This window comes from Aulonocara sp. 'chitande type north' Nkhata Bay, linkage group LG14 (assembly GCF_057382095.1).
Source record: "Aulonocara sp. 'chitande type north' Nkhata Bay isolate Kocher_YH1m ecotype deep benthic linkage group LG14, A_spYH_male_GT1.1, whole genome shotgun sequence".
Lineage (NCBI taxonomy): Eukaryota > Metazoa > Chordata > Actinopteri > Cichliformes > Cichlidae > Aulonocara > Aulonocara sp. 'chitande type north' Nkhata Bay.
Genome location: NC_141357.1, coordinates 31,508,978 through 31,534,093, shown reverse-complemented (window position 1 = coordinate 31,534,093; position 25,116 = coordinate 31,508,978). Strand labels below are relative to the sequence as shown.

The 25,116-nt window shown below is 38.7% G+C and overlaps 1 protein-coding gene across 2 annotated transcripts in view; it reads right to left on the bottom strand.

Annotated features, from left to right (window-relative positions):
* nbeab (neurobeachin b) overlaps positions 1 to 25,116 on the bottom strand; it is a 215,970-nt gene that overhangs the window by 167,677 nt on the left and 23,177 nt on the right. The gene's annotated exons all lie outside the window — the stretch shown is intronic.

The window sequence follows — 25,116 nt, the reverse complement described above, 5'->3', positions numbered from 1 at the left end:
AGTGAAAATCTTTTTCCTTCTACAAGATTTCGATCAGAATTTAAGCACCCATGAAAATAGAGCTGGCATACAACAAAATAAAAGGAGAAGGCAGATGGAGCCACTATAACTATACTGCTCCATTTAAAACACAATTGATAATCACTATTAAGAAAGTAGAAAAGTGCAATCGATAATGCAGTTCTTCGAGACCAAAAAGCATGAAATTAGCCCTTTAAAAAAGGGCATGGTATTTATGGAGTGTGTTGTCAACAACCTGCTGGTGGGCATCAAAGCAAGCAGGTGGAAAATGGACCTAGATACCCAATGCACATTACTGTGACTGACAGGTAATAGCTAGGTGAGAGCAAAAGCTGCCTAAAGTAGCAGAGAAAGACTAGTCCATGGAGGTATAAATAAGGCCTCACCTCAATCATCATCATCAGATCTTGGCACAATTACATTACAATGATGTGCGCTTCAGGGCTGCTAGGACTTCAAGTTCTGAATGACAGTCTTTGCTCCGAGTGCAGATGAAATAAAATATAGAAAAACCCTGCACAATAATGTACATATTCTCTCTGGGTAAAATACACATTGATGTGCATACAAAAAGTAAACTGTTCACAAACACAATTTCATCAGACACAGTCTGGCTGAGGTTTGAGGCTAAAAGTTATCGTTATTGGCCCACTTTGAGTTATTTGTATTGCAACAAGAGTTCACACAATAGCTTTACACACAACACAACAAGAGCATCCACAGTTATTAAAAAAATAATTGCAGGAAATGGAAAAATTCATAATGGGAACATTCATATGTAATGCTATTTGGTATTATGTACATAAAAGGGACTCAATATATAAGTCCTCCTATCAAGCATCATCAAACAATGACCTGAGAGCAATGTTAACTTTCCTACAGAGCAGATGGTTCAGGCAGTCTTTTATGTCAATAGACTTCCTAAGGAAACGTTTGCTATAAATGACCAAAAGCTTACCCATGACATCTTATTGGTCTACTGGTTGTGCTTTGTTGCCATCTCCCCACATTTAACAGCTGTTGCACATGTGGAGATCATAGAACTATAAATGGTAGAATAATTCTTAACATTAAAAGGTGGTGGTGGTGGTGGGGGGGGGCACAGACGATTCTATAAACTCTATAAACCCAAACAAGCTGTAACACGTCTGTGTAAGTCTAGATCCAGGTTAACTGGTTTTGGACATTAACAGACTGATGGAAAGCTTAGGTCACCATTTCATAGAAGTGATTTTTCTAAATGATGCTCAGTTGGTACACCATTACACCAGCAAAATCATTATAGATCCATGCTTTCATGTTGTTAATGCCCAATTCTGACCATACCATCCAAGAAAGCAAAGACCTATCAGACCAAGCCACGTATTTCCAGTCTTCTATTGCTCAGTTTTGGTGACCTTGTGCAAACTGTAGCCTCAGTTTCCTGTTGTTAGCTGACAGCAGTGGCACATGGTGCAGCCTTCTGCTTCAAGGCTTTAGTGCATTCAGAGATGCTCTTCTGCATAACTTGTTTGTAACCAGGGGTTATTTGAGAGATTGCTCCTAACAGCTCGAAGCAGTTTGAAAGATGGTTCAGGGGAAAGTTCTTCTCTATTCTGATGGACAATGTGAACTTTGACACATTATTTATGTTTTCATGCCTAAATGCATTGATTTGCTACCATGTGATTGGCTGGTTAGATACGTTTTGTTCAGGTTAATTAAATAGGTGTACCTAATGAAGTGGTGAGTGTAATAATACAAAGAAAAAAAATTGGCATTATGCTTAATCATATATGATGTCAACAGATATTGTATTGAGAAAATGTAACAGCTCAGTCTATGCAGCACCTGCCATGTTCCCTTCTTTTATGAACTGTGACTGTGTCTTTACAGCATGAGGTTTACCCAAGATCACAATGCATTTATGTGATTTTTAATGTGTGGTTGTTTGAGGCATAAAGAATAACAATATATCAAAAGATTGATGATGAAAGCAACTTCCTGCAATTCAAATGCTGTCAAAGGTTGTCAGTAAATTATTATCAGACAAAAGACTCCTTTTTTAGTCGCTATGATGTTCGTCATCCACAAGCATATGCAATAAGAGGGAAAAAAGCCATAAAATCTAGACTAAACCTCATAATTCTTAAGTGCAATTACCATTAATCACACTATTCACAGGCATGTCACAATCCCGAGAAGTGAAGTAATTGCAGGTTTGGTTCCTCAGAATAATTTTCACCCATTATCTTACAAGAGGCACATAAAGACATTGAATCACTGATTACACACTTAACAGGTGGACAGCACAGCGTATCTCAGCCATATAAAAATTCAATTCAACATCAATGCACAGTTTGAACACTGCTTAGCTTCAGATGCAAACCCCATAATCAGTGTAAATGACCAAGCTTAGAAGGAAATGCTGCAGAAAACATAAAATTGCAACAAACTGTTGCTAAAAAGCAAAACCAAACTAGTATTACTATTCCACATAAAACAAGCAGTTACATCAAGTGAGTAAGGAAAATGTCCTGCTTGCAAACACGGCAAGATGCACACAACACAGCTGAAGTGAAAAACAGGGAAAACAAAGGGAGTACAGACAGCAAAGATTTGTGGTAAATTGCAGCAAGTCATCCTCTACAGTTGTGTTTGATATGTCCCTATTCAGCTTCTGAAAAGGTCAGGTGATTCTTTGTTGGAGACTTGACATGGGTGGACAGCAAAATTACTGGTTTGTACTGAGATGAGGCTTTTGGTGTTTGCTCCTAAGACCAATTGTAGTTTCCACTGTCATTCAAAGGCTTGCTATCATGGAAAAACCGACTATAACTGGCCCCTAAAAAATGTATTTCCTTAGGCTTAGATGGTGTAAAAGAACTTCTGGGTCTGGCTGTGATGATGGAAAACCTGCCAAAAGAGCTCTACACTACATTAATTAGACCTTCTTGGAAGAGTAGCTAGATAGATCCCGCTCCTATATTAAATGGTTATCTTAGCCTCCCTGGAGTTTTCTTAATGATAGCAAAATTGACAGCAGGAGCAGAAAATATTCTCCTCGGAACACCAGCCTGAACACCATGGGGGTAATAAACAGGAAACAAACTGCAGTTGCTCGTCACCTGGTTAGCAGAGAAGATGATGGTCCCAGCATAACCAGTAGTAGTGAGGCAACCATAAACAAAGATAAAAGCCGAAACATCTTTCAAGAAAGATGACCTCAAAGGAAGGATTCACCTTTCAGCATGACAATGACCTTTCGGCACATAGCAAAGACAGTGCTGCAGATGCTACGTGATATGTGTCTTAATGCCCAGTGATCAAGACACCAGCTATGGTCTGGAGGTGAATTTGCTTGAAAATCTTTGGAAAGGCCTGAAGGTTGTTTTCTCCAATAAATCCATCCGGTCTGTCAGGGGTTGTCACAAAAGACTAACACAAACGAGACAAAAAGTGTGATAGACGGAAGAGCATGTTGTGCTCATAAGTCAAGAAAAAGTGTCTTAAGTAATTAAGGCACTTCAAGGCATGTCCACTACACCGATGAATGAAAGAAAATGTCATGTCTAAAGTTTCCTATAGAGTGAAATGAAAGCATAACACTTCTAATAGCTCCTTCCAATGATCACTGTTAAGTCTCTAATGCTGTCCAATACCATCTAAAATGATAGCTAATGCAATTTATAATACTGTGTGCACTGCTTAAAGACCTGAAGAGGCAAAAATAATGAGATAATTGATGTAGGTAGGATTATTAAGACAGATACCAATATAATACTTGGTGATTTAAAAATCCTTTTTCTCCCCCAGACAAACAGGATACACAGATTTTCCTAACATGTGTAGGTCTTTATGAGTCCTTACTAAGATGTGGCATTGCAGTTTAAAAATAATCATGTTTTACTGTTGCAACCAGTTGTGTTCTAGTTTTTCACTCTGTTTGAGTCTGTTCTGCGTCAAATCTGTTACATGCAATCTGTTTCTGATAATACAGCGACCCTAACTTTATTAATTTGTCACAAATTACATACCCGTTGCAATCAACATAGAGAGAATTTCACATTTAACTATTTCACTAGCTGGGTCCCCGTCCTCATTTTAGGTTTGACAGCATTTTAATAGGTAAAAGTGAATGCTTTGACATGAATTGAGCTGTGGTTTGGGAAAGGCCTCGATAGGGGCCTGGCAGATCCCCACGCATTAAATAGAAATGAAAAGTTAAAGAATTGAGAACAAGGAGGGAGGGAGGGTGGGACACGTAAACGAGAATGAACAGCTTGCAGAAGTGGGGGAACCCATGTAGATGACAACAGGAAGGAGAGTGTTTGGAGGCGTGGTCCTGCTCCTGAAATTCCGATACATAATCTCCAATACATTTGTGCTCAGCAACCTTCCTGTTCAACCTTTCTGACTTCTCCACTTTACAGTCGATTGTGGAATATGTAAGAGGAAAGAAATTTAATTAACTGACTTGTTGCAACAATGGAAACCTGTTAAAGTACCATAGTCAAATTCAGTGAGCTCTGTAGAAAGGACCCATTCTTGTAGTCATCAAAGCAGTCTGCATGGCAAAGGGACTGAAAACACCTGAATACTTTTGCCCATATAGTGTTGCTTTAAAGGACCCATCTAAAACACTATTATATAAGGAAACAGAGAGAGGATGTGACTGTACTCTAATTTATTTTGCAACTGTCTTTCTGCCCCTGATGATTCCCAATGATAGAGCACTGGTAGCTTTGTTTTGTTTTGTTTACCATATTTAAACCCAAGGGTGTCTGAGTGTGCTGGTGAGACTGAGCTCCTCTGCCAAATCCTTTCCCACTGACACTCAACGATCGCTAATCTGCACTGTCAAACTCCAGCTTTGTAAAAGACAACCATCAAAAATTCAGACACAATTACATCATCAAACTGAAAGAAACTGGTTAAGTTAACTACAGTGGGGCAAAAAAGTATTTAGTCAGCCACCGATTGTGCAAGTTCCCCCACCTAAAATGAAGACAAAGGTCAGTAATTTGCACCAGAGGTACACTTCAACTGTGAGAGACAGAATGTGAAAAAAAAAATCCATGAATCCACATGGTAGGATTTGTAAAGAATTTATTCGTAAATCAGGGTGGAAAATAAGTATTTGGTCAATAACAAAAATACAACTCAATACTTTGTAACATAACCTTTGTTGGCAATAACAGAGGTCAAACGTTTACTATAGGTCTTTACCAGGTTTGCACACACAGTAGCTGGTATTTTGGCCCATTCCTCCATGCAGATCTTCTCGAGAGCAGTGATGTTTTGGGGCTGTCGCCGAGCAACACGGACTTTCAACTCCCGCCACAGATTTTCTATGGGGTTGAGGTCTGGAGACTGGCTAGGCCACTCCAGGACTTTCAAATGCTTCTTACCGGAGCCACTCCTTTGTTGCCCGGGCGGTGTGTTTTGGATCATTGTCATGTTGGAAGACCCAGCCTCGTTTCATCTTCAAAGTTCTCACTGATGGAAGGAGGTTTTGGCTCAAAATCTCACGATACATGGCCCCATTCATTCTGTCCTTAACACGGATCAGTCGTCCTGTCCCCTTGGCAGAAAAACAGCCCCATAGCATGATGTTTCCACCCCCATGCTTCACAGTAGGTATGGTGTTCTTGGGATGCCACTCAGTATTCTTCTTCCTCCAAACACGACGAGTTGAGTTTATATCAAAAAGTTCTACTTTGGTTTCATCTGACCACATGACATTCTCCCAATCCTCTGCTGTATCATCCATGTGCTCTCTGGCAAACTTCAGACGGGCCTGGACATGCACTGGCTTCAGCAGCGGAACACGTCTGGCACTGCGGGATTTGATTCCCTGCCGTTGTAGTGTGTTACTGATGGTGACCTTTGTTACTTTGGTCCCAGCTCTCTGCAGGTCATTCACCAGGTCCCCCCGTGTGGTTCTGGGATCTTTGCTCACCGTTCTCATGATCATTTTGACCCCACGGGATGAGATCTTGCGTGGAGCCCCAGATCGAGGGAGATTATCAGTGGTCTTGTATGTCTTCCATTTTCTGATGATTGCTCCCACAGTTGATTTTTTCACACCAAGCTGCTTGCCTATTGTAGATTCACTCTTCCCAGTCTGGTGCAGGTCTACAATACTTTTCCTGGTGTCCTTCGAAAGCTCTTTGGTCTTGGCCATGGCGGAGTTTGGAGTCTGACTGTTTGAGGCTGTGGACAGGTGTCTTTTATACAGATGATGAGTTCAAACAGGTGCCATTCATACAGGTAACGAGTGGGGGACAGAAAAGCTTCTTACAGAAGACGTTACAGGTCTGTGAGAGCCAGAGATTTTCCTTGTTTGAGGTGACCAAATACTTATTTTCCACCCTAATTTACGAATAAATTCTTTACAAATCCTACCATGTGAATTCATGGATTTTTTTTCACATTCTGTCTCTCACAGTTGAAGTGTACCTCTGGTGCAAATTACTGACCTCTGTCATAATTTTAGGTGGGGGAACTTGCACAATCGGTGGCTGATTAAATACTTTTTTGCCCCACTGTATATGTCAAAAAAGCAAGCCAGTGGCTTTAGTGGTTTAAAGAGTCTATGAATTTATTGAATCATTAAAGCCCTGTTAAAAAACAGTGTTATAAATAAGAAGATTCAAGGTTGCTAAAGGTGGTTAATATCAGTCTGGCTATGGGAAATTACATCTAAACCTCCATCAGTATGAATATGGGGGGAAAAAAAGACAAATGGTGTTCTGCACTCTTTAAGCCTTATTTTAAGTCTTATCTTGAGATGTGATCAGATATCGTTGTAAAGCTGAACTGTCAATCAGGGTTGTACACCTAATCACAGTTGCCACTGACATAGTGATTTCACACTTAGCTACATTTATGAAAAAAATACTAAAAGGTATGCTGTCTTTATAGGAAAGAGGTTAAATAAAATTATTTAAAGCAATAGGTTTAAAAAAATAAAAAAAAATAAAAAACTATTACAGGCACCAACTTTTTTCAGACATTTTATTTATCCAAAAGGGAAAAATAATAATGTTTCTGATTTCTGTATGTGTCCTTTGGAGGATCCAAATAATGTCACTTTTAATCACATGTTCCTTTCTGCCGCTTCGTCTCACTAAAGGGAAGATTCTAAGAAAGGATGGGCTCCATCTGAAGACTTTTAGGTGTTTGAGTGTTAAGGTCTGTCTTGCAGTTCTGAGTCAGAATATCAAGTTTCATCTTTAGTATTTATTATAGTCTCTGTGCAACTACCAACCTGTATTCACTTTGTTTTCACTCAAATACAAACTTAAATGGAACTGAATCATTTGACATTTCTTTGAAAGTGCCATGGTTCAACATCAAAGAGGCATAAATGTTCTGCATAGTGCGAGAGCACTGGATTGCAGAGAAACACACAGACACATGTACGTCCACCTGTACAGAAAGTCTTAGTCATATGGAAGCCTGGTATAATTGAGAGAAGAAAACTCCGCAGCCAACAATTCACAAGTACCCATTGTGCTTAAAAATCAGACAGTCATTTACCTATTCTCAGGGGAAGGGCCAATGGAAGGGGAAAACCTGCTTCCTGTAGCTATGGCTAAACATATAATTTCAATTAAGAATATCTGCCTGGGACTATTAAGATGCCCAGAAGCTCAGTGCAGCGCCAGGTCGATGGGTTGAAAAAAAATAAAAACGAGAGGAAGCTTATGAAAACACTACAATGTGAGTCGGGAGAGCAACACCACCTTAATTAGGCTCTAACTCGTATGGATGCAGCTCAGGCTGTCAGATGTCAGGATGGTGAGTGACAGCTAGCTATTTTCACTATACAGCGCCTCAAAATCAAGAGAAAGACTTTCCATTCACAAACCAGAGGTGAAGTAAGGAGTAGTAATAATGTCTCTCAGTCACTCAAGCACACTGGCGCATCACTAAGCTGCTCACCACCATATATGCAATCAGTAATTCCATCTGGCTGACCTGCATAGACTGATATTCCTATTAAATTACAAATAACCCAGCAGAGATTGTTGTGCCACCCATTCACTTTCTTAACCACTTATGGATTCCAGGGTCATAATGGGACTGGAGCCTATCCCACCTGTGAATGGGCAAAAGGTGGGGAGCATCATGGACAGATTGTCAGTCTATCATAGGGAACACAGAGTAACAGACAATCATTCATGCTATCATGCACACCTTTTTAGGATCACCAGTAAATCAACATGCATGCCTTTGGACTGTGGGACAAAGCCAGAGTTCACACAAGCATGACGACACAAGGCAAACTCCATAAAGTTAAGAAGTTTGTAAGTTTTTTACTGTAATGGGATGATGGGATATGCAGTCCACCAAGTAGGTATTTATTTTACTTGGTAGCATGGCTAAAAATTTGAAAGCAATTAAGGTGTCCGTTACTTACCCCAGTGGACACTCTCTTTTAGTGCGACAGGGTTATATGAACTTCAATTAAATACCTTTAAATAACTTTTTTCCATCAAACAACTTGTGTGCCATTGCCATGAGACACAGTATTAAGAGTTACATCTGAGCCCTCGACAATCCCCCCACTTTCAACTACTTCTGATTAGGCCAGGGCTAGAGGCTTACGGTCGCCATGGTGACAGGCAGCAATGACTGGACTTGAGACAGTTTCCAAGGGAAGTCTATAGTAGCCACTAAATTGGGTGAAAATAAATAGAAGTGATGTCCTATTTACAAAGACTGCTGCAGTGACGGAGTCGCTTGAAAGCAGATGTGGAGAGTACAAATATCCTCCCTGATATTTTTAAATTGATAAAATGAGAAGTGCCCCTGGTTTAAAGACAAATTTATGCAGTCTTCAAGATCACACAGATACTGTCCATTCTGTTAATAAAATTGGTTACCATTGTATTTATCCCTAAAAAATTAACTGGGACCTTCATAATCATCGAATGCACAGGATTGATAATGCTGAGTTTGCCAATCAGAACTACTTTAAACTTGCACAAAAAGGCTAAAAAGAAGTGCTCATGATGCATAAAAGTTGGAGAATGAAGCTCCAATATATATATATATATATATATATATATATATATATATATATATATATATATATATATATATATATATATATATATATATATATATATATATATATATATATAATGTTTGGTGCTGGTAACAACCAGCAAGTCATCACACGTATAAAAAAAAAACAAACAAACAAAAAAAGCAGATACCATCGCAGATTTTGCTTGGAGGTCAGTGTACTGTTGTGGCTTATTCCAGGGTCACAACCTGGAAGACAAACTCTGGTAAGGTTCAACTACAAAAATTAGGAAAGCCAGCAGCTCCCATCTATTGAAAAACCAATGCAGTCAAGGGGATGATGAAAAATGTGGCATGCACAAGTAAAGAGGAGGAAACAACAAACTGACCATTCCCCAGCCAAGTGCTTAACAGCACCAGAGAGAGTTAAATGCAGAATACAATATTCAAGCAGCATACTTGGGTTTTTTTCACCCAATAACTTTGCTCATTTCTTCATGGTTTCTGCAAAAATATATATACTTTTAAACACCAAGGAGAAAAAGACAAATAAATCTCAGAAGTGTGAAATAATAACGGACATGAAAGAGAGTGTTATGTAATGGTAGCACAATCCATTCACACAAAACACAAGAATAAGTCTGGATTTAGACCCACAGTCTATTTTGAAAAATATCATTGAAGAAATAATGAATAATTTTCAAGTGTCTGTATTTTGAATAATGTATCACAAATACAGAAGAGAACCGAAAAGGAAGGTAAAAAGCATTCTCTACTTCTGAAAACAAATATGCTAATTTGGGTGTTCTTGCATTAAAAAAGAAAAAGAATGGAAATGATAAAAAGTAAAAAGTCACAGTTGAACCACAGAAATAAGATTATGAATTTGGATAACGGGGTTCACCTCTGCAGATAAAATGAGGATAGAAAATACAGAATTAGAGCTCTCCAAGTCGTAATGGAACTACAAACAATATTAAGCTGAGAACTATATTCAAAAACGAAATGTCAAACTAATTTGGGAAACCATTCATACAAGAGAATTTCTCTTGCTTGGAGAAAAAGAAATGTGAAAAAAACAAACTGCTAACCATATTAGCTTTTAGGCTTTCTCCAATGTGCCGAAACAAATGACATGAAAAGAAAAATGGATCAAGATGTTATGCAAATGCCGCCGTGCCTTGCGACAAAATGGTGCTGCCACTCCAGGGAACAATTCTGAAGAGTTGAGCTGGAAGCCCACTCAGGGCCATTCTTTCTTTAGTCTGAAAATGTCACCAAAATAAAGGTCAAGCCATTTAAGGCAGATGGGTGAGAAGCGTTGGAGGAGGGAGTGTCAAAAATGTAAGAAATTAGTTTATTGCTTCTGTGCTTCCACTGAGTTTGATGAATGGCCTTCACATCAATGCTGAACTATGCTAATGGCCATACTAATGCCCCTATCCTCTCTGCTTCACTAATGAGTTAAGCACACAACAGTGCTGCGGACTGTCTGCAAGGGAGAAAATAATTATTCTTTCTCCCTTTAAAAGGCAATCATCGTCTAAAGCTTGCAGGGAGACATCAGACGCCACATTCAACATTTTCAAAATACTGTAAAATTCACACTACACGACATTTTTTGTGCTAGACTGTTGATATATAGACACAAACGGTGCATAATTTGCACAACTAATGTCAGACAAGGAGTACGGATTCCGAGATAATGCTGCATACAAATTACAGTCATATTGACAGCACCATCCTTCTGTCTACACTGAATATTGTTTCCTTGGGAGAGCAAGTCCCATCTCTGACTAAACACATGGTTAAACTACAGTACGAGAGAAAAAGGAGTTGAAATCAATATGACAGTCTCTTAAGTCTCATAGTGGCAGAGAACCATATCTTAGTCCTGGCATGCTTGAGAGAGTGGAACACTTCCTCATTTTCTACTCAATCACGATTCATATTTGCTTTGCCACATCATGCAACCATGTGAAAACTGTGTCTATTTAACCAAGGCCAAAAATTTAATACAGGCCTTTTGGCTTACTGAATTATACAGGGAAGATTTGCAGGGATATTGCAAACACACTCATCTCTGATTTCATGCTACAGCTAAACCAAACAGAGTCAGACTCTTTTGCAAACCCATATGGAAAGGAAATAGAAAAACAAAACACCTTGTAAGAATTTTGTTGGGGAAAGCTCGGATTTCAGTTAAGTCTTCCAAGCCTCATGCTATGACTTCCTCATTAAAGTAACCTCTTTCCCCTTTTTCACAATAAAAATTGATTACTTTATGCTAACAAAGAAATCAGTTTTCCAGGAATGATTTGCTAGCAATAGGTTGGACTCTTAACCTTAATTCCTTAATTCCCCCTACCTTAATTCTTCATGACAGAGATTCAATGAGGTGCTGGTGACGTTACTCAGAGATTTAGGTCTATGTCGACATGATAGCATGACACAGTTACTGCAGTTTTGTCAGCTGAACATCTACGATCTCAATCTTCTGTTCCCTCCCATCTTAAAGGTTGGATTGAGATCTTGTGAATATGAAGGCCATTTAAGTACAGTGAAATCATTGTTCAAGGAACCAATTTGAGACGATTTGAACTTTGTGACATGGCACATTAATCCTGCTGAAAGCAGCAGGCAGAAGAGGTACACCGTGTTCACGTAGGGATGGGCACCATCAGCAAAGGCACCAAAGTAGACTGTAATGTTTAATATGTTTCTTAGCTGACAGAAGTGGCACCCAGTGTAGTCTTCTGCTTCTGTAGTCCATCTGCTTCAAGATTTGATATGTTTTACAGTCAGAGATGCCACTTGATATACCTTGGTTATATCAATTATTTGAGTTACTTTTGCCCTATCAGCTCCATGCCAATCTAGCCACTGACATATAGCATCAACAAGACATTTTTGGCACTTCGGTAGATCAGTAGGTTCAAGTTCTCTTCCCGTTAAAGTAAGTCATTCCTCCTCCTGTTCCTCCTCCTCATCACCATCATCATCATCATCATCAAGTTCTTGGTGTCAGACCATTGGGGTTCTCTCTCTAATACTGCAGGGTTTTTACCTTACCTTGAGATGACTGTTTTTGCGAGTTAGCACTATATAAAGAAAATGGAATTGAATTACATATCCATCTGGAAAAAGTTTGAACCAATCATTTCTTATCTTGCCGCAAACTGTGAAGCACATGTTTGCTTCATAATTGAAAGTACACCTCATGTTTGAGAAGCACTATCTAGACAGATGAGAGGATACAGGCCGCATAACACCCATTGCATTATACCAACTAACTTCTGTGTGACACCTGGGGAGGCTCCTCTCCTTCACCAAAAATTAGGCTCAGTCTAACATGTAGCCGACAGCAGCCACCTGGTGTGTCTGAATTTCGGAGCACATCTCATGTCATGTACAGTCAGAGTGTGGATACAAAGAAAGACTATATTTGACATCCAAATGTCTGACAGTGGTGGACAAATTTGGCAATATTTGTTTTCTCACAGCTCAGAGGACAGTGACATAATCAAAAGGGAATGTGCTTAAATCATAAAGGCAATTACGTTAAGCTTGTAAAAGAAATTTTTAAGTTTTCAAGTAACCTTTAATGTCACCATTTCTGAATACAGCTGCAATACATGCATCCAATCTAAACTAGGTACATGCACTGGGAGGTCTGGAGAGAATGTGACCTGAATTACTGACGCAGTCCTCACATGTGACCAGACAGTGACTATGACATCAGGACGGCTCGTGTTTGTGGAAACAGTGCCAGAGATTTAAAGATTATGTGTTTATGCTTCACTGAACTGGGCGCTTGCAGCATACAGATGGGGCTAACAAGCCCTCAGAAATGATGATGATGAAAGTTGCTCCGTAATCATTCAGTCAAAGAGGGAAGCCAGGGGCAAGGATCGTGGAAAATCTTTAGTTAACAGATCCTTTTTGAATTTATTATCTGGAAACATCTGCTTGTCAGTTCAGTGACAAGTTTGTCTTCATACCTTCTCATTATCAGCTGGGTTTGCAAACTCACGACATATCAGAAATAAAAAACCAACACACACAAAGATTTGTTTCTCTGATTTCTGGCTACTTATATTTTATATTCTTTTACTATATACAAGGCAAGATTTCCAGAAAATGTTGCTTTGCTTAATTTTTTAAGTCCAATATGCTGATTGGAATATATAATTGAACACTAATTGCCTCACTATAGTGTTTTGCACATGGAAGACCTATCAACATTAAATTATTCCTGACAGTTAATTAACCTAATGTAAACTACATTTCACAGTACAAATTGCTGGTAAGTTGCTATTATGGCTGTGGTAGTGGCTCAAAAGCTGCAGCAATTTCTTTGTTTTCTTTATTCATTTCAATATTTATTTTTAAATAGGAAGGCTAAAACTTATTTTACTGTTGGAACAATAAATCAGCTTTTTAATGCTTTTGAACAGCTGCATCACTAACGACACTGACAGCTTTATCATGATTAAAATTATGTGTAACTCATAAAAAATGTGATCATTTAAAAATGCTCTCCTTTTCTAGCAGAAGGCTGGTAGATACAAATCACACCCTAACTACCAAGATATAGAAGCTGCATTTAACTTTCAGGCTTATCAGCCCCAGATTCACTTGTAGCATGATGGAAGTCCTAACATTTAACCAACATCTTAAAAAAAGAACATCATTGGGACAGTCTGGCGATACACAAAGAGACACCCTAAATCACCAGAACAACACTCAACGTACTTAACAAAACATTCTCTGCAAAAATACCAAGAAGAAATAGTACTGCGTTAAAGGTAAAGAGCGCCCTTGCCAAATATTGATCTGTTCTAGATTTCTTCAGATTACTGCAAGTTCATTGATAAATAAAATTCATTCATATCATTACTTTTTAAAGCACCCTCATTTTATTTTGAAAGCCTCAGAGAGTGGAAGTTATTGTTTTCTTTATAGTCAATGACAGTTTGTTGCAGAAAGATGACTGCAGCAAAATTTTATTTTCCCGTTTGCTTGTTTTTTCATTTGAATTATAATATTTTAGCAATATTAGCAGTTTCAGCACTAAAAATCAAAAATTATGCAGACACTTACATGACCATACCTCTCATCTGTGATCCATTCAGTTTTTGAGACAACTGCTATTTGAAACATTTTATAATTCATGAATATACAAAATTGCCAACTTTATTGCCTTTCGCCAGCTATTTTCCATCAGGCCAAATGTAAGTAGAACATTAATATTTGGACTAGAGAAACATCGAGAGTTTTATGAACAGAGACTCAGCTGTCAACAGGGTTAACTCTTACACAAGGGAAAAAAAATAGGAAAATCTCTTGTTGCTGAATATTTTCAGTATCATTTCCCTCAACTTCAGCCTCTCTAATTCATCATTATTTTTATTTTATCTTTAATACTCAGCTGTGAAATCCAGACTTATAATGTAAAACATCCACCCTTTTATTCCTTATCTTCCACTTATCCAATTCATAGTTGCAGTGGTGCTGGAACCAATCCAAATGCGAGAGGCAGGGTAGATCCAGGACAGGTCACCTGACTGTCTCAGCATTAACACATAAAGACAGACAACCATTCATGCTTACATTCACACCTACAACCAATCCAGAATCATCAGGTAACCTAACGTGCATTTCTTTGGAAGGGCCAGAGTACCTGGCAAGAACCCATACAGGCAGGGAAAGCTTGCAAACGCCACACAGAAGGTCCTATTTTTGAACCCAGGTCCTGGGTTTATTTGCAACATTGCCAATCCTTTTTATTTTCATAAATTATTGACATGGATATGAGAATAGAACATAACATGTGCACAGCTCAATGTAACAAACTCCAACACAGTGTTAACATTGTTCACCAATAATTTTCTTCTGAAAATAATAACGAAATAAAAAACTAAAAACACAATGTGGTCCGATTTCTGCTGTAGCATTCAAATGGTCGGGTCGGGTCGGAGCTTAAAAAACATGAGAGCATGGATCCATCTTACATTAATGGTATAATAGTGTGGGGGGGTATTCCCTTGGCAGTTTCTGAACCCTTTAATACCAACTAAGCATCACTTGTTTCCACAGCTTACCTGAGTGTTGTTACTAACCAGAGGTGTGGACTCGAGTCACATGACTTGGACTCGAGTCAGACTCGAGTCATTAATTTTATGACTTTAGACTTGACTTGAAAAAATGTTCTAAGACTTGTGACTTGACTTGGACTTTTACACCAATGACTTGGGACTTGAATTGGACTTGAACCGGTTTACTTGAAAAGACTTGATATTTTACCCCAAATATAGAATTTAACATCCATATTATATAGAGATTGAAAATGTGACGTCATTCACGGGTAGAACCGCAAAGGATTCTGGGAACTCGTGGCAAGCGGTACTAGCGCACGCAGGCTTTCAATTAAAATCAGTTATACAGCGATAAAAAGAAACACAAAAATGTCAAGAAGCCGTTGTATTATTAACTGCAATAGCCGGTCGCATGACAGCCACGGGAAGCCGACGGGTAAAGAGATCGGTTGTTATCGGATTACGTCGTTGAAGAGAAATTGTTCAAGCCATGTTTCCGAAGTAACAAAGACGCGACAGATGGCCTGGATTGCATCCATTCAAAGACCAAATATAACGTCCCAGAACACTCCAGCTCACAGGTTAGTCTGCTCCAAGCATTTACACGAAGGTCAGTGTTTTTTAGTAGTTAATACGTCATTTTCATAACATAATTAGTGATATAGGTTACAAGCAAGTCTGGCGCTGAACAGAAATTGTCGCGCTATGCTCCTTTGTTTATTGTGCATAAATAGTGAATTGTCCTGACACAATATTGCGTTTCGCTTCTGTTATTATGGTACACTGACAAAAACACATACTTTTATTCACAGGATAAAACAGGTTTTTTGTATCACTAATTGCCCAGTGCGATTACAGACTGCGGTAAAGTGAGCCGTCATTTGTGAGCCGCGGTCAAGCCAGCCGCCTCCTATCCGCGCGGTGATTACAGCATACAATATTATTGTCACTGCTACATTTCTGTAACGCTACCAGAAATTATTTCCACTACTAATTAATTACCGTTGAGCTCAAAGGTCCTATTAATAAACGGTTAAGGAATGTGTATTTATGACGACAATTTGTGAGACTGGTAAACTTATGATACGTACGATGGTCTTTACTTTCTACACGGTGCATTTCAAGGTCCTGCACCCATCCGTCGGTAAACTGTACCTGGGCTTGTTGCAGTGACCTGAAGTTACTAAACTTCATGAGTATATGCACTCACTCCAAGAAGCGTATAATTATAAATATGCATATAAATATGCTAAGATGAGATAGCTGACTTCATCTAACTAGCAAATGTTGTCCAGGCTACGTTGGTGATACAGTTTTTTTTAATATGTATGATATTTTTGTCATGCGATTTTAAAGCCGGTCCTACAACCGCATCCAAGAATAACATGCAGCTTATCTCAGAACTGTCGGTGAAAATTATTCTTGGAGCTAGGTTTAATTGAGCTGCATTTTAAAGAGGTGCAATTTCACAATTTGTGTATATTTTCTAAGTTCACTATTTTGTCATGTGTTGAGAAAAACACAGATTTTAAAATTACATGGTCTAATATTTACATTTAGCATAACTGCAACATTATTTTTTCGTTTTTTTTTTTTTAAAGACTCGAAAGGACTTGAAATTCAAAGTTTCAGACTTGAGACTTGACTCGGACTTTTACACCAGTGACTTGAGACTCGACTCTGACTTGCCTGACATTACTTGAGACTTGACTTGAGACTTGAGGATAAAGACTTGATACTTACTTGAGACTTGCAAAACAATGACTTGGTCCCACCTCTGTTACTAACCATGTCCAACACAGCAGTGTACCCGTCATCTGCTGGCTCTTTCCAGCAGGATAACGCGCCATGTCACAATGCTCAAACTTTGTGAACATGACAATCATTTCACTGTTCTTAAATGGCCCCCATAGTCACCAGAACTCTGTTCAATAGAGGACCTCTGGCATGGGGTGGAATGGGAGATTTCTATCATGGATATCCAACTAACAGATCTGTGGCAGCTGTGTGATACTATCATATCAATACGGACCTAATTCTCAGAGGAATGTTGGACCTTGTTGAATCTGTGCAACAATAAAACAGTTCTGTACCAGCAAGGAGTGAACAAAAAAAGAATTATGGAGAAATTGGAAAATTTGGAATAAATACACAAACAATCCTCCTGATCTTAACAGCATAACTTGAGTAAAACTACTGACATCTAACGGATAACCTTAGGTGTTGAGAAGACCAGACTATTTGAAGTGTTTCAAAGTCTAAGCCAAACCTTCAGCTACTGTTTTTGTAAGTAAAGTGGACAGGCTGTCAGAGAGGACCATGAGCCAATATGTTTACTGAACGGGTTGCGTTAGAATAGCAAGTCATGGCAAGACAACCGCAATCATACACAAGTCACTGTTGCTCAGACATGGAACCCTTCAGCCTCACACTGGGACTCAAAACGGAAACCAAACTGGAAAAAAGTGAGACTTCCTCAAGCTCATAGTACATAAATTTGTTCTACTCATTTAATCATTCTTGCTTTACTGATTTATTTTCTCAAGATAAGTATGCATTGCTGCAAAAGCAGAAAAAATAATTCACACAAAGTCTGCAGTAAAAGATTAATTAATTAACAAAACAACAACAAAACAGAGAAGTTCAAAGAAAGCTCCTGGATTGGAAGGGAAATGGCAACCGGCCAGTTTTGGAAGGCTTTGTGTGCTGTATCTGACTTTAGTATCCAGATACAGTTGACAAAAAGCTGTGAATCTCCTCATCTCATCCACTTATTTTCTGTGCACGGCAGAGTAACTGTGTCCTATCATGCATCACTGGGACCCCATATATTTCATCTCATACTAATCCTGGCAGTGTCTAGCTGTATTAAATTTAATGTCCTGGACGGTCTACCACATCATCAGCAATATGTCAATTCATTCATCCTGTAAGAGTCCATTTATTAACAGGAAAAAAAAGGAATTTACTGAAAGAACAAGAAGTAATAGTGGAAAAAACAGATTGTATTTTGAACTCCTACTCCTGGAAACACAATTATGTCCAAAGGTCCTCTCTCACAGAAGCACACCCACAGATATTTTTCAATTTAGATCTCGAATTCATATCTTTTGCCTCGTTTTCCGTGCCTCAAACTATTTTCCCTAACTGACACAGCTGCTACAATTATTTCAATCACATAAAAAGACCACAGAGGCACAGGAACCTGAACTGAATATTAAAAAACTCTGCTACTGTCAACAGTAAGAGACCTTACCTCCGGAAAGGTGTGAACTCATCCAGTGTTTTCATCATCTCTGCTGGTAAATTACTGAAAATTTAAATGTAGCGAATCTCAAAAAGTGCAGCAGGTGCAATTTGCAAAGGTTTGGTTATTTGCTCGTGCTCCTACCTAAGTTAATAGCATGACCCTTAGTGCCATCAACATGAAAAGGAAATAAATGGAAATACAAGCAAGGTGTGGTAAAACCATTTAGTCCTGTGTCCCACTTCTTTTTTTTCCACTTAATAGTACAACCAGATATTTAATTTGCAGACACTGTGGTTATTCATAATTTAACAAACATACTTAACCATGTTTAACCTATCAAATTATATGGTGATCTTTAAGCATACAAAGAAATAAAGCATTTAAAGGACAACTGCTAGTTAGTTACTCATATTACTAAAGCCAGAAGGTTGAAGGTTGAGTTTGAAGGTAAAACTAAAGAATAGTACTGTAATGTCAAATTTTCCCCAACAAGTAACCATTTTTTCTCCCCTCAGAAAACCCCCCAAAGCTCATCGGGTAATAGTAACCTAAATAATTTTAAGAGCAAAGTCGTAGGCTTCTGAATGATTCAGTCTACGAGGAGGGTATGAAATGGATGATTACTGCAATGAAAAAGACGCACTTGAGCAGTGAGATTCCCTTGACACCAGCTGCCTGTCTTGATTTCAGCACTGAGGACAGCTCCCTTCTTATGAAAACCTGTTGAAGAATCAGAGCAAGACTTCTGACGTGCCATACGGGAAGGTCCCCTTTAAGCGAGACTGGCAGATTTAGCTTTGTAACGTGGAGTTTTTACTTTCCATGGATTCATGAATGTGTAAAATACTTTTATGCAGTGTCTATGCTGTCAAGCCTCTACTAGTCAGTTCCATGCCAAACGCTGTCATGTGGAGCAGCCAATGAACATAGAAGTGAGGCCTTTCATCTGCGGCCAGTCTTAAACTTTAAAGCACCCTGACTGTCAAAAACTAAAATGGAGATCAAAGCCTAGTAATGCTGGTCTGTTTGCTTTTGAATGGCACTTATGAAAAGACTTTGTCTTTGTTCCACTCTACTAATTAATCACACCTTTTAGCTGGCCACACTCAGTGGGGCAGTTAGTCGAAAGGCAGTCTGAGTGCAAGGGAGGGTAAAACTCCCCAAGCCACACTGCTTTCCCTATCTCATATTCACAGCTTACTGTGTGGCAACGCCGGCCTGTTTACTATTCTGGTGGTTTGCATCATGTGGTCGTTCCTCTAATCCCTTGAAATGCTTGGAATTATCAAACAGGAGAAGTGCTCACCTCTCCAGAGGGGGAGAGGTAGAAAATTAAAAGGCAATCTTGCAGGAAATATATCTTGCACACGGAAAAAGCCTGCACTGTGAACATAGCTACTAAGAAGCCTGAGTGAATGATAGTGCTTGTCACAGAGCATCATACAGTCTGACACAGTTATAACCGCATAGGACCCTGGAGAGAAAATGCGTATAGCCCAACATCTAAAAATGTTGTTATCAATAAATGGTTGCAGGTCAAATCTGACAAGCAATGCAAAAAATGTGTCATAAATCATCTAAACAGGAACAACTTGTAAGTCTAAGGAAATAATGCTGAGATACCATATTGTCCAAAAACTGTGAACTGGCACATACAATAACTCACTTATCAATTTTACACTATGTGGTCACCTTGACTGTGCCCTGCACTGCAGCATATTCCATGCAATCACATAACACAGGCAAGGGAAACAAAAGCATCTTTCTCTGCATCTCTAAACACACTAGCATCAAAAGTGCTCCTCTAATTCCCAGTTAATTAGGCACACTAAATATGAAGCAACACTTGTGAGCCTGTATTAAGCCTACTGACCTCGAGATATGATTTGGTTGAAATCAAGCTCATATTTGAAAAATATCACGTTACATCAACAATGAAAGACAGCTGGGGACTAGCACAACTGATCTTTTTTGTGATTAGTCTGCACAGTTTCCTCCTGCTGAATAGTGCTGTCAAAAAACATATGCTCTCCTGATATCTCGTATATTGCAAGGTGCATCCATCCAGAAATATGTGCTGCTAGCTTCCATCTGGAGAAGAGAGGAGAGGAGGAGGGACAAGGAGTGAGAGAGAAAAGGGAGAGGACTTTAAAGTTCCACTGCTGATATAAACATCTCTGCTTGATAGAGAGAAGAAAAGTACACTGCAATGCAGACAGAGGCAGAGATAGAAAGGGAGGACAGAAAACAGAAAAGCTTGAGATGGGCCTTTAGAAGACAAAAAACAGCATAAGATGAAAAGACTGTGACAGCAGAGAGCTCTTCACTCTGTCCTGTGTCACTTCTCTTACCAGGCTAGGGACAAGATGTCCTCTAGGTTAAAAAACCGAGATCAGTATGCAGGTCACAGAACCAAAGAGGAGAGGAAGAAAGTGGTGGAAACAGTCCACTGTGTTTACTGCAGCAATCTCCCACTTCCTCTCTCTGACCACAACACTAATGACGTTGTTTCCTCACGGACAATTCATCACACTCTGACAGCAACCCTCACTGGTTTCTTACAGCAAAAAATAAAACAAAAAACTAGATGTCATAGTAATAACACCGTCAAACACACAGTCAATACTTAAAAAAAGAAAATATAATGTAAAATACATGCACTAGAATCCTTTTCCATGTTCAGAGGACTGTAGATGTTATTGTGGAGAAGTGATGTGAACCTTGAGCTGAGGTTTATTCTTGTAAAGTCTTGAAAGTCCTTGAATTACATGAAAATCACATGAATATATGTGAATGAATGAATATATGTGTAGCTTTACCCTGAACTTTAGTGCAAATATATCAAATATTTCACTGGTACAAGTATCCTTTCCTCACAGAGGTAATTACCTAAGTAAATAAAGAAGGAATATATTTACCCCATTAAAATTCATAAGGGTAAATAAGAAGAATAAAGGACTTGTCACACTCACACGTTTACTACCTAACGCATGCATAAGCATCAAAGAGCACCAAAGCAGAGGAAAAAAAAGGCAAGGATGCTTTATCTCTCATTCCCACGCACATAGATAAATGCCTGGGGCATGTACATTTAAATCCTCCTAATCTTTCTCTCCTTTAATGTAATTTGTATTTAAATGTACCGCCAACCAAACCCTTACTGCCTGTTATTCTAATGCCAGAGATTCCTGACATGTTCAGCCAACCGAGACTTTTGCATCAGCTATCGGAGATGTCCAACAAAGGCTCTCATCTCCTGTAACATTAGTGTTCTCATACCATATTAAATGTAATGCGTATTTAATGTAATCTTTCCAAACACCATCTCTAATAATTGATTAAATGGAACTATTACATTGTCAAAAAGTAGCAATGTTGCAGCTATAATTACAGGAAAAGCTGGATTTTGCTTAATATTATGAAGGCTTTCTAGTGAGTTTACACCAGGTCTTGCAGCAATCGGCGGTAACACAAAAAGCCTGGGGGTGGCAGGTGAGTATTAGATGAATCGGGACTCTGGTTGTATACACATCATTATGTACTAGACACTAGTTAGAGCGTGCTCTAACAGCCAGTGGAAAAGGACAATTAATGAGAGGTTTGAGCTCATTACAAGAGTCTTTGTAGCAGCAGTGAGCAGGGAGTTTTACATATTTAACATCGGGATGAGGCAGGGGGTCAAGTATGATACCCTGTTGTCTCTTGTTGCAGGTATATTACCATCTTCATGGGAACTTCAAAGGCTTCTCAGTCAACATCATGCTGCGGAACTAATGGGAATGATGGCTTGCAGTCACTTAATGCTGTTAATTAGTCTAATAGCCATGATATTCTGGTCAATTATATGTAGAGAATTTGTTAGGAAGCTTCACCCTTTTACTCTATTAGTCAGGTAAAAATAATCAGTAGCCTGGGTAAATGATAAGCAAATGTGAGTGTCAGAGTGGGTATGGGAGTTGCAAGCCTGCCTCCAAAACAACTAAGGGGCCTATGGCAATCTTTTGTGAGTGACACTTGTAAGTAAGCTGTTGCTTGTCAGTCTGTATGCTGTAAAATACTGTTCTTCCAATCTTGGTCATGGTTCCACTGACAAACTGTCCTCACTGCTTGCCATTTCTTTAAGCACCAGCTGCCCTCTTTCACCACTCCATCACCCCCCTCACTGATAGGCCAGGCCACTTCAGCCCTTCTCAACACCTCTGAATCCAAGCAGTTCTGCCTGTCTCCCTCACGGTCCTGCGGTGTAATTACTCCACCACTTACCGCTTGCTCCACCAGCGTGGCTTGTCAGTCCTGGAAAATCCACCGACATTAACCAAAGAAAAACGAACAAATCCCTTTCCACACTGGCCCCCATATCCTCCAAAATGGTCGCTTTATAATAACAAAATACTAGACTTTAGACTTGTGCACATCACAAAAAGAAATTCACATGAAAATTCAGCACTCATGAAGTAGAATCCTCCCATAACAGAAATGGTCATGTAGCCGCGGTAAGGAAAATGAAGAAATCTCTGCTCCTTAGAAAAGGCTTTATCACTGCGTGCTGGGATCATCCATGATTCATTTCTCAGGCTAGGTAGAATATGAAATCACTGAAGCTGAGCACAGTGGATCTCAAATGCTGCTCATTCAAAAAGGAGTGATGATGCAAGTGCTAATATAAACCCTCACACTTGACATAAATAGAACAGTAAAAAAAAAATTTGTGTATCAAAGAAAATGCAACTAAACTGAGCCACAAGGAAAAATGACAGTCAATCAATCATTATTAACATGGCAACAAAGGAGAAGATGATATTTGATCAATATCTGAACACAAACATCAATGTATTTTTTACATTTCCAGCATATCTTTAAGCCAAAAAGATATTTTTAATTAACATATCATTAATTTTTCCAGTTGTCTAAGGCTGACCAGGTATTGCAGTATTGGTGTATAGTTTGTTTTTCTTTTTGTGAAACAGCTGTGAGGGAGAAAGATAAACACAATGAGCTGATGAGGACTGCATAATCTGGAGATTGTTTTCTAGACAAAAAACCCATTTGAACTGTCAGTGCTGTCATTAAATAAAATTTTTAAACCTAACGAGGCATTTTAGCGCCAACCTACTTTTGACAAAAAGAACATTACACGCCTCGCTGAAACATTTCTGTATTCTTGCTACTGCATTAGCTCTGCTTTTCATTAAAAAATATTTTATATGAAGTGCTTTTAGTAAAAAAAAAAAAAGGAAAACATTTACTCTATACTGCTATTGTACTACTTTTCAATTAGTCAAAGAAGCTTTTTTCCACTCTGATATGCGGGCATGTATAGACTGTAAAAAACAGACTTGTTATTTCGTTGTTGATGGAGGGAGAAAATATATTCATATAATCAAGCAGCTATTCCATGCTTTAGCTAAAATCACTAATAACAATGTGGACCTACATTACTGTAGTTCAGCTTTAGTGCACAATCTGTTTCATTCACTTGGTGAAGCTATTTAAAAAAAAAAAAAAGGAGGGAAAGAGCAAGACTTTTTTTCTATTTCAACCTCTACCTCAACCCTGAGAGTCTCGTTCATGGTGGGAGAAAATAAATAATTCAGCTCTGACTTGAGTGGACAAAAGAAAAAGCATGGCTATGTGCACATCTCATATTGAAACATGAGAATATTTACATTATGACTACACAAGCACAAAATTTGTGCCTTTTTGTCAGCTATGGGGCATATGTAATAATCAGTGATACCATAAATAGACACCGTGGACAGAGATGCAGAGGGAAACAATCATCTACAGCAGAGTTTTACAAGCTGTGAAAGCTCCTCTTAACCAAGCCACAGAAACATAAAACAACACAGTCAAGTGCATGCTCAGTTTATATCGAGCGAGACAAAGTGTTTTTCACTTTTCTCTCCAGCTGAATGTCAAAAAGGTTATCAAACACCCCAAAAAAAACAAAGACAGTGTGAACAAGCTGAAATCATGTGCATGGAAAGTGTCTGTTGAGTATCTCGTGGCATTGAAGTGTTGAAGGAACAACTTGTACGAACCCCCCCAACAAAAATATCAACTAAGAAACAGCTGAATTCACATAGTGAGTAAACAGATTCTTTGAAAACGTGACGGCAGTTTAATACTGAACTAAAAAACCCTGACCAAGTTTAATACTGTACTGTCTAAGAAAACTAAACACATGCCTACTGCATGAGTGTGGTATGTTGGCAGCACAGTGATTGATGGCTCTATTATGGTCTTATTTGATCTAGTGTGTAATTACTTGCATCAACACAATCTGTCAGCTTCAATCTGCCTAACGTCATGAGGCTGCTGAGCAGAATGCTGCTCACTGAAATGGGAGAAATGTCAACAATGCATCGTTCTCATTCACATACACTGATCAATTCCAGACAAACTGCAGACAGCACGCTGTCTGCAAATCCTTCTGCAGGGCATATGCATATTCAAAAATATGTAATAGCTCAAATGGACAAACTGTGGTATTTGTTTATTGAGTCCGTGAGGAAGAAGTGTGTAGATTAGTAAAATGAGACAAAAAAATAAGTGTAGTACTTTTGCACCGTTACATTCATTATGTTTGATGCCTCAGCTTCCGGGATTTATAGGAGGCCGGACTTGAAAAACGATGGATGGTTTCAAATTTACTTTTGGGAGTGCTTCAGTTCACAATATAATACAAAAATATATATATAATATATTTTATTTGTTTTAATTTCCCAT